The 11,066-nt window shown below is 35.0% G+C and overlaps 1 long non-coding RNA gene across 1 annotated transcript in view; it reads right to left on the bottom strand.

The window, feature by feature from the left end:
- Positions 1-300: 300 nt before the first annotated feature.
- LOC123569812 (uncharacterized) overlaps positions 301-11,066 on the bottom strand; it is an 85,341-nt gene continuing 74,575 nt past the window's right edge. Inside the window, exons 5-6 of the long non-coding RNA XR_006693618.3 lie at positions 4,720-5,019; positions 301-2,926 (exon numbers count right to left, since the gene is read on the bottom strand). This is a non-coding gene — a long non-coding RNA (uncharacterized lncRNA). The remainder of the gene's footprint in view (positions 2,927-4,719; positions 5,020-11,066) is intronic.

Here is an 11,066-nt window from a genome sequence, read left to right as displayed (position 1 = left end):
ATCGCCACACAGTCTTCCACAGTGGTTGAACTAGTTTACAGTCCCACCAACAGTGTAAAAGTGTTCCTATTTCTCCAAATCCTCTCCAGCACCTGTTGTTTCCTGACTTTTTAATGATTGCCATTCTAACTGGTGTGAGATGGCATCTCATTGTGGTTTTGATTTGCATTTCTCTGATGGCCAGTGATGATGAGCATTTTTTCATGTGTCTGTTGGCTACATAAATGTCTTCTTTTGAGAAGTGTCTGTTCATATCCTCTGCCCACTTTTTGATGGGGTTGTTTGTTTTTTTCTTGTAAATTTGTTTGAGTTCTTTGTAGGTTCTGGATATTAGCCCTTTGTCAGATGGGTAGATTGCAAAAATTTTCTCCCATTCTGTAGGTTGCGTGTTCACTCTGATGGTAGTTTCTTTTGCAGCGCAGAAGCTCTTTAGTTTAATTAGATCCCATTTGTCAGTTTTGGCTTTTGTTGCCATTGCTTTTGGTGATTTAGACATGAAGTCCTTGCCCATGCCTATGTCCTGAATGGTATTGCCTAGGTTTTCTACTAGGGTTTTTATGGTTTTAGGTCTAAGATTTAAGTCTCTAATCCATCCTGAATTAATTTTTGTATAGGAGTAAGGAAGGGATCCAATTTCAGCTTTTATTTTAAGGCTTGTTTTATTTTAATGGCTGATCTATGTAATCACGGAGGCCAGTATGTACAGACAAAGGGGGAGCTTTTATTTATTGGTCTCTTCCTCCTTGGACAAAGTCTTGATGATCTCCTCCTTCTTGGCCTGGAGGCATTCTTCATGACGTTTGCCTGCTTCCTTGGTCTTAGACCTGCGGGCCTCAGCCTGGTCAGCCAGGAGCTTCTTGAGGGCCTTATCTGCCTTCAGCTTGTGGATGTGTTCCATGAGAATATGTGGCCACAGCCGTGAGTATGCTCAGGCTTCAGAAGAGGCTCGCCTCTAGTGTCCTCCACTGTGGGAAGAAGAAGGTCTGGTTAGACACCAGTGAGACCAATGAAATAGCCAGTGCCAACTCCTGTCAGCAGATCCAGAAGCTGATCAAAGATGGGCTGATCAACTGCAAGCCTGTGACGGTCCATTCCTGGGCGCGATGCCAGAAAAACACCTTGGCCCGCCTGAAGGGCAGGCACATGGGCATAGGTAAGCGGAAGGGTACAGCCAATGCCCGAATGCCAAAGAAGGTCACGTGGATGAGGAGAATGAGAATTCTGCTCCGGTTGCTCAGAAGACACTGTGAGTCTAAGAAGATTGATCCACGTGTATCACAGCCTGTACCTGAAGGTGAAGGGGAATGTGCTCAAGAATAGCTTAAAATAGGAGGACAGAATCACTAATTTATTGGTTATAGCCACTTGGTCAGTTTTGAAAAAATTATCATTTAGACGTGAAATATAGGCCAAATAATGAAATAAAAATAGAATATATTTGTTAGAAGAAACATGGTCAAATGAAGTATGAGAAACATGTCAAAATTATAAACTATGTGAAAGGAAAATAAATCTTGGGGCCCCCAAATCATGAAGCTAAAGAGAAAAGTCAAGGTGGGAGCTGCTTAGGGCCAACCTGCCTCCCATTCTATTCAAAGTCACCCCTCTGCCCGCTGACATAAATACATATCTGAGTGCCTCCTTTGGAGGCTAATCAGAAACTCCAAAGAATGCAACCGTTTGTCTCTTATCTACCTGTGACCTGGAAGTCGCCTCCCCATTTCAAGTTTTCCCACCTTTGCTTCAAGTTGCCAGTCTTTCTAGATCAAGCTGATGTTCATCTTGCATATGTTGATTCCTGTCTTATGTCTCCCTAGAATGTATAAAACCAAACTGTGCTCTGACCACCCTGGGCACATGTTGTCAGAACTCCTGAGGCTATGTCATGGGCACGTGTCCTCAACCTTGGCAAAGTCAACTTTCTCAGTTAACTGAGACCTGTCTCAAATTTTCGAGATTCACAACTAGAAAGTAGTAAAGCAATAATTGGACCAGTCATTTCAGCAGCAAGAAAGAGAACTATCCTTTTCTCAGCAAAATGTAGATCAATAATGTGGTACAGAAGAAATTCACTGGTAGTAAAAATGTTGCAAAAACTATGTAGAGAATTAACTACCAATGATAAAAAAAATGATATATATCATAACACATTCTTTCTTGATATTTATACCTACCTTGAGAGCAAGTATTAATTTCTGCACTTGAAAGGTGAGGAAAATAAGGCTCAAAGAAAATATTTGCTTTCCCCAAAGCCAGATACATTAAAGTCACTCAGGGTTTAAAACTTACATCTCTCATTTTCTTAAATCTTATCTTCTTTTCTTTTTTTGCCTTTATTTGATTTAACATATTTTTTAAAACATAAATTTTATTGTGTATATTTGGGCTTTATAGCATAATGTTATGGGATACATAGAGATAGTAAAATGGTTATTATTGTGAAGAAATTAACACAGCTATCATCTTATAGTTACTTTTTTTGTGACAAGAGCAGCAAAATCTAGTTACTTAACAATAATCTCTAACATAATACAGTTGTATTAACCATAGTTACAATGTTGCACATTAGATCTCTAGACTTATCTATGCTACATATCTACTATTTTGACCTCCATCTCCTCATTTTCATGCCCTTCCTCCCAACCTCCACTACTGATAACCACTGTTTTATTGTCTATCTCTGTATATTTGAAATTCTTTGTTTCCCAGATTCCACATATATGTGAGATAATGCATTACCTTTGAGTTTCTGACTTATTTCACCTATAATGCCCTCCAGATTATCCACAGTGTGGCAAATGGCAGTATCTCCTTCATTTTTAAGGCTGAATAATATTTATTGATTATATATAGCACATTTTCTTTATCCGTTGGTCCATCTGTGATCATTTAAGTTGTTTCCATATCTTGGCTATCATGATTAATGCTGCAATGAACATGAAAGTACAGATATCTTTACCATAGTGATTTCATTTCCCTTGCATATATAAGCATAAGAAGGATTGCTGCGTCATATGGCAATTCTATTTTAAACCTCTTTAGGAATCTCCATGGTCTTTTTCATAAGGGCTGTACCAGTCTACCTTCCCACCAACAGCATATGAGGGTTCCCTTTTCTCCACAACCTTGCCAACATTTGTCTTTTCTTGTCTTTTTGATAATAGCCATCCTAATGGTGTGAGGTAATAGCTTATATTGGTTTTAATTTCCATGTGCCTTATGATGCATGAGGTTAAATGCCTTCCATAAACCTGCTGGCCATTTTTATGTCTTCTTTGCAGAAATGTCAGTTCATATCCTTAGCCCATTTTTTAACTAGGTTATTTGTTTTCCTGCTATTGAGTTTTAAGAGTTCTTTATAAATTTGTGGTATTAGCCTCTTATTGTATATATGATTTACAAATATTTTTTCTAAATCCATAGGATGCTTTTCATTTTGTGGACGATTTCCTTTGCTGTGGAGAAGCTTTTTAGTTTTATGTAGTCCTATTAATTTAGTTTTGCTTTTGCAGTCTGAGTTTTTTGTGTGACATCCAAAAAATCATTACAAAGCCAATGTAAAGAACTTCCAAAAAGATTGTTCCAAACAGTAATATGTAATTACTAGTAGTATTTTAACTAACTTTTGGGAGAAATTGAGTGTGATGGCCTATCTACAGAAATAAGATTGGGAGAATATATCAGAGAGTAAATCCATTTCAAGATAGTTATTGCTTTATTTATCAAATCCTAGAGATGAAAATAATACAGTCTATAATTATTTCAAGTCTCTGTATATGCCACATATATTATATTTATCTGCTTTTCTTAAGTATCCTAAAAAGTTAATATTCTATGACCCATTTACATGTGAAAAAAAGTGAGTTTCAGAAATTAGGTAATTTTTTTTCCTAAATCACAAGGCAGTGGTAATGGAGGATTCAAGATAGAAGAACCAGATAAAAATTAGCAAGAATGTAGAGGAAATCAATAACACCATCCGTCAACAGTATCTAATTGACATTTACAGAACACTCAGAACACTACGTGTTATAATAACAAAATATATAATCTTTTAAAGCACTAATGAAACATATACTAAAACAGGTCATATTCTTGGCCATAAAACACACTTCAACAAATTTAAAAATTATAGTCCTACAGAGCATGTTCTAACCACCATAAAATCAAACCAGCAATTGAAAAAAAAAAAAGAAAGAAAAATCTCTAAACACTTGAAAATAAACAATATGCTTTTAAAAAATTATATGCATCAAATTAAGTAAAATAAACTAAAAATACAATATATCCAAACTGATGAAACACAATTTAAGCAGTGCTGAGAGGAAAATTAATAGTATTAAACGCTTACATTAGAAAATAGAAAATATCTCCAATAAATAATCTAAACTCCTATCTCACGAACCTAGAAAAAGAAGAGCAAAATAAGCCATGAGCAAGCAGAAGGAAGGAAACAATAAAAGAAAGAACAGACATAAATGAAATAAAAAACAGAAAAGTAATAAATAAAATCAGTGAAACAAAAATCTGGATTTTTGAAAAGTTCAATAAAATTGGAAATATCTAGCACCGTTCATGAGAAATAAAATAAAAAGCTTACAAATTAGTAATATCAGAAGTAAGGGCTATAACTGCAGACAAGTGCTGATATCAAAAGACGGATAAGAGAAGGTAATGAACAACTATATTACAGTTCAAAGAACTGCAAGCCTCTCATACCTTATTTAAGAAAGAGTCTCGGCTGGGCGCAGCGGTTCACGTCTGTAATTCCAGCACTTTGGGAGGCCAAAGCGGGCAGATCACCTGAGGTCAGGAGTTCGAGACCAGCCTGACCAACATGGAGAAACCCCATCTCTACTAAAAATACAAAATTAGCCGGATGTGGCAGCACGCACCTGTAATCCCAGCTATACGGGAGGCTGAGGCAGGAAAATATCTTGAACCCGGGAGGCGGAGGGGTTGTGGTGAGTGGAGATCACGCCACTGCACTCCAGCCTGGGCAACAAGAGCAAACTCCGTCTGAAAAAAAAAAAAAAAAAAAAAAAGGAATTGCTAAAAACCCAAAGACAACAGGGGAGACATAAACAAGAATGCTAGAGGGAATTTTAGCCTTGTATACTACAGGTACAGTAAATATAACACCTCACATTCACAGTAATTCAAAACATATTTAAAAAACCTTCCCTAATTAGAGAACAGCATTTTATTATTCTGTTTAGAATCACAGGAGATGAATGCGGAGGGGAAAAAGCTCACTAGCTAGGATAGAAGATGAGATGAACTTCTACAAGAAGCTCTGCTTTCATTTCTCTCCTGGTATATTTTATTTATGAGGCATCATTAATACATATTAGGAGTCAGTTTTACACAAGATAATCTGAGGGGGAAAAAAACACTATTTCTTGAAGAAAAATGGCCTCATTTGTTATCCAGTGTTTTATTATTATTTTCTTGTCAGAGAACAAATTGAAAATTTTAGTCTATTTTCCCTTATACACAAAGGTATCATCTTTACTTTATGCCGTATTTTGAAATATCATGGAGTTACTTCCTTGATTCAAATTTCTCCTGAGCATGTCAGGTTGCTCAATTTTACTTTAATTATTTCAATAATTTAATATTTACTGGTTTGGGAAATAATACTTTAATTTCAAACCAAAGGAAATGCAATACTGCACAAATTTCTAGATGGTCAATACCAATCCAAAATGTTGCACTTAAATTATTTACTATAGAAATTGCTTTAACTCTTCCATGGCTTCTGGTACAGTCTTTAGGACTCTGTTGATTGCTTAACTATTCAGAGTTCTTTGTAAAGTTCATTCACTATCATGTAGTCTTGGTCTTAACGTAACGTCATCATTGACTAGGAATATACCTCTTCTCCTATATGATTTTATTCACTTATTTGAAACACTTCTAACATTGAAAAACTAGGCTCACATCCCAACATGTTCACACAGGAGACTCATATTTCTCTGAGAAGCGTCAGTAAACACGTATTCAATAACTTTAGTATTTATCACATTTAGGTGACATCTGTGTCTACTTGCACTTGATTTTGAGCTCCTTGAGGCTTGGTTCATATATCAGTCTCCACATTCTCAGTGCATAGTATAATACCTAACCTGTGCTGAGACTCAATGAACAACAAGCATGTTAAAAATTAACCAGTAAATAAATGAATCAATGTGAGATTAACATGACATCCATCTCATTTATTCAGCAAAAAAGAATCACACACTTTCCATATGGCAGGCAAAGGCTGATTATACAAGTGTTAAAAAAAAAAATACAGACATTTTTGTGTTGCATGTACTTTAATTGTATTTGCCTAAAAATGTTGTATCTATTATAATTTAAAGGTCAGCCAACATTTTAACTTTTTAAATGTAATTAAAAAGATGCTATTAATCATGTTCCTAGAGTCGATTTTCCACTCTTGGGATTGCAGCAGAAGACGCAAGGACATTTGGGTATATGGTCCTGAAACATTCGATAGCAGAGTGGTTAATCTGTGAGTCTGAGATCTGGACTCTGCTATGTATCACCTGTAGGGCCTGGGGCAAATCAGTTCACCTTTCTATGTTTTTCTATGTTTTGATTTCCTCTTTAAAAATGGGGAATAATAATAAGACCTATATAAATGGTTGCCATCAAGCTTCAATAAGTGAATTTATGTGAGTAACAATGGAACAACACCTGGCACATGGTAAGCTCTTGACAAATGTACTCATTATTATTTTTATAAGACTATTTGCCACTAAATGAAAGCATTCTAGTATGACTACTTAATTGAAGTTTAATTTTATGGAGAAAAATGTAGTTTCCTCTTTCTATAAAATGTCTACCCAATAAGTGTGACCATCATTTGTATACATATCTTGCTCCCTTAAATTCCTGTTTCTTGAAAAAATGACTACAAAGATATATCTGAAAAAAATACTGTTGCTTATTTTATTTTGGGCACAGAGGGTCACCGGATTTTATTTATGCATATGTTTTTGGATTTGGTCCTAAGACAATCTTCAAGGGTAAAGAAATACCAAGGTAGTGAGGCTTTTCATAAAAATGTGCAGATGGAATTATTTTGCCTCTCCAAAACCCTAATAAATAAATTTAAATAAACTTTTTGCAGAAGAAGAATAAGCCATATTATAAAGAAGGGAAAAGATTCCATGAGGTACTTAATGTAGTAATGTATATACTATCCTCCACACCTCTTCACCAAATAAGTGTGTCAGTACAATTATTTCTCCATCCAAAGGCTTGTCTGGCATTACCCTTTCAATTGAATCTTAACATGTGTGCACAGATACACTTGTGCACACACACAAACACACAAATTTAATCAACCTGCCTTCTGAATTACCTGTTTACCCTGCAGAAGTTTTATATTATTAAGTGTAAGAAAATGTATTACTGTAGTGCTGTTATTCTCTGTCAAATAGGTTGGTTTATGTGCCATGCATCTTAGCACAAAAAATTGTGCCCAATAATGCTTTGTTGAGCCAAACCTAATTCAAAGTAAATAGAAAAGCTCTTATTGTAGAGATAGAAGTTCAAAGGTCAAGGCTATCTATATAGAGTGCAAGAGTCTGAGTTGGGTATGGCCTAATTTATGTATGGCTTCAGACATTAAAATTTCTTCCTACCCACTCTTGAAACAGCTTTGGGTTTCACAAAATATTCACTTTAAACTTGATTGTTAAAATTAATAATAGCATAATTCTAGTTCAGTCCTTTTAAAGCATAAAATTCTCAGACATTCTATGACAATGCAAAATGGAAAGAAATGGGAATAGAGAATCACAGGAGTTTTATGAGTAATGCCATGTTTCTTTATATTATTTTTATTAAAAATAATAGTTGTAAACACCTGTGAGCTAACAATGATAATGTCTAGATGCCTACAAATGTATCCCCCGAGGTGTCAATAAAATTTAATCACCAGATTATATTGGGGATCTACTGCTGGTCAATTTACTAGGGGACATATTATCACCAGGTGAGTTTTCTTAATTCTCAGTGATTCTAAATCAAATGTCAGCCTCTGTGCCTCTTCCTTAAAACAATTTAATTGTTCTTGCATTTATAACTGTCATCTGAGGCATAGTAAAAAGAAATTTCAACAGAGAAGTGACAATTAGAATATAGCATGTCCTCAAGGATTTTATCCAGAGAGATTCCATTATGTAAATTGCTAACTTTCTTGCCTCTGAATTCAATTCCAAGGCACAAGGATATTCAAAATTAAATCAAGTTGGAGTTATAAAGTGAACTTCCAATACAACTGGCAACTTGAGATTTTTTCCTTCTCTTTCCAAATTCCAAATCTTAATTATTCTCTGTTGTCTTAAAACCTCTTGAGTTCAATATAATCATGTATAATATGTGAGAATTGGCATATACTGACTGCAGGCAGAAAAAAAATGACTTTTCTACTCACTTTACATAAGATAATCTAATTATTTCTTGAAAAGAGCACAATGTGATTGATGATACCTCTTAGGAAAATTTAGTAATCTGGAGGAATGTATTTATGCTTTTATTCACAGCAAGGTTTTATATTAAAACATTAAAGAAAATGACAGGTTTTTAAACACTTTTCTCTAAAGATACTCTCAGATCTTTTCTCATCTGTTGTTTCAGGCTCTGCTTTTTAGAATCTCTTCTACAAAGATAAATGTATTGTCTTTGGTACCATCTCTCACTCATTGTTTTTTACTTATGCCCCTTAGATTCTTGTATCTGTGTTGAAACCTATAGTTTGCAACAAAGAAATGTTTTACATGTGGAACATAGAGGGTTTGAGAATTTACTAAAACAAGAAGCAGGCAATTAATTCCCGAGAGGAATTTACATTGAACAAAATACATACTATTAAAAATAATCGCAAAAAACGCGATTATTCTTGCAGCAACCTAATATGAATAATAAATCCAGCTTACTTTAATATAAATTTGTGTACTTATATATCTGTTTATATTTCAGATGGCCTCTAGATAGAAAAAGCGGGTGGTATCCTGAAGCCAGTTCATACAGCCTCACAGAAGCAAATTTTATGCTTCTCTTCCCAACGCCACATTCAGCAATGATACATTTGTTGCTTGAAATTGGTCATAGTTTGTATATTTATACCACAGAAAGCTGCAAACAGCTTCAAATCGGCTTCGGAGAACAGTTGTTGAACATTTACCAGCACACCATTAGTGAAACTATGGGTCAAAACTAACACCCCTATAAACATAATCTTGAAGTTTAATTCTACAGATACCCAGGCCTAACTTTTGAAGGAAAATAGAAGTTAATAAAGACGTGTAACCAATTGTTGTTAATTCTTACAATGTTCCTGCCTCAGCATCCATTTTGAGTACAAGTTTAACTTTCTCCTATGAGAGGCAGGGCTTGGTCACCATCGACAAAGTTTCCAGTTCTACACCACGCTCAAATGGCCCAAGCCTGCTAGGCAGAGATAAGAACTTAGAGGCATCTCTTCTGTCTAGTCCACTGGGCTCCTGCTTTCCTGCCAGCTCCTTTAAAGGAATCATTCAGACATTTGCACAAAGTGACCCACACCCTCCCTATTCCCATATATATTCAATGCTGCTATTTCTCTCTCTCTCTCCGTATGCTCCTGAAGGCTCTTCCTGACCCAGACAGATGAACAAATGCCCTCCTTACTGATCGTACTCTCTTTACTCAGGATGTGTAAGCACAAAGTCTTTGAGCTTGTTTTCTATTGTGGTGGTGTATTGAATGTGTGCCTTCTATCTGAAGAACTATGGGCTTCCCAAGGATGCTGAGGAGAACACAAAGGCAGGCTGCCAGAGACAGAGTAATGGTCAGGCAGGCATAAACAGCACATGAGTCTGGGTAAGAGTCCCGGACCAGTATACTGACTAACCTCCATAATTTCATAAGACAAGTCCCAGTATACCTCCCAGTATAAACAAGTTTCCCTTGTGAGGGAACCTCGTCATCACAGGTCCAACAAATAGGCATTAACCCATCCACCAGGTTAAAAATGTATCCCAAGGAAGTCCACTAAACACAAATGTTCCACTTCCATATTTTCATTAGGGCAGGGTTGCTAGCTAATCTGGTATTGGAACCCCAATTTAACTGGGCGTTCCGAAAATACTATTTTATTCAATCCATATTTTAAAGATGGAGGCTAGATGTTGTTTTCCTATTACTGGAATACAGAATATATCTACACTAAAATAGAATATTTAATTATTTATAGATATTTAAAGTCAATTGTTAATACCATTCTTTTAATGCATTTTAGTAACTGCACTGTTTATTGTGAATCATTGTGTTTAAATTCAATTATTAGAAATGTATCTGAAACAGTAATTTTTTAAAAAGATTGTTTTAAATATACGTATATTAGTGTGAAGATTTTGTTTTGTTCACTACTATATGTCTGTATCCTAGAATAAATAAAGTCAGATAATAGAAAATGAATAGTCTTAAATAATCTGAATTTAAAATAAAAATCATATCCTCCATTTGAATGTTCATGTGAAGTTTTTTTTATGTGTATCTCTATTGCTTATCTAAATGCTCTCAATATTCCTATGAATTATGCAATATCAGGTTCATTTTATAGATGCAAAAACAAATTACTTTTCTTGCTGCATCTTTGCAGAGCTTCTTTTATCTTACTAATATTCATTCACTAACAACCTCTAACTAGAAGATGAGGTCTCTATCTTCACTACAATTATCTTAGTCTGGATCAAATCAAAAAGTCCAGAATTTATAATTTCTACATTAAAAACTGTAGAGCTTATAATAATTTTCTTTCACCACAAATCAGTCTTAGTATCTTGGACAGGACAGATACAGGCTTGTTCATCTTTAATCTAACCTCATTGTGAAAACTCTGACAATGCTCACTAAAATATGTTATGGAAATTTGAAATCTGAAAAAGGAAGATATACTGATCACATTTATCTAGAGAAACAGAACCAATAGAATGTGTATGTATGTATGTGTCTGTATGTGTGTGTATGAAGATTTATTATAAGGACTTGTCTCATGAAATTACGGAGGC

Source organism: Macaca fascicularis, chromosome 17 (genome assembly GCF_037993035.2).
Source record: "Macaca fascicularis isolate 582-1 chromosome 17, T2T-MFA8v1.1".
NCBI lineage: Eukaryota > Metazoa > Chordata > Mammalia > Primates > Cercopithecidae > Macaca > Macaca fascicularis.
This window is presented reverse-complemented; position numbering and strand designations above follow the sequence as displayed.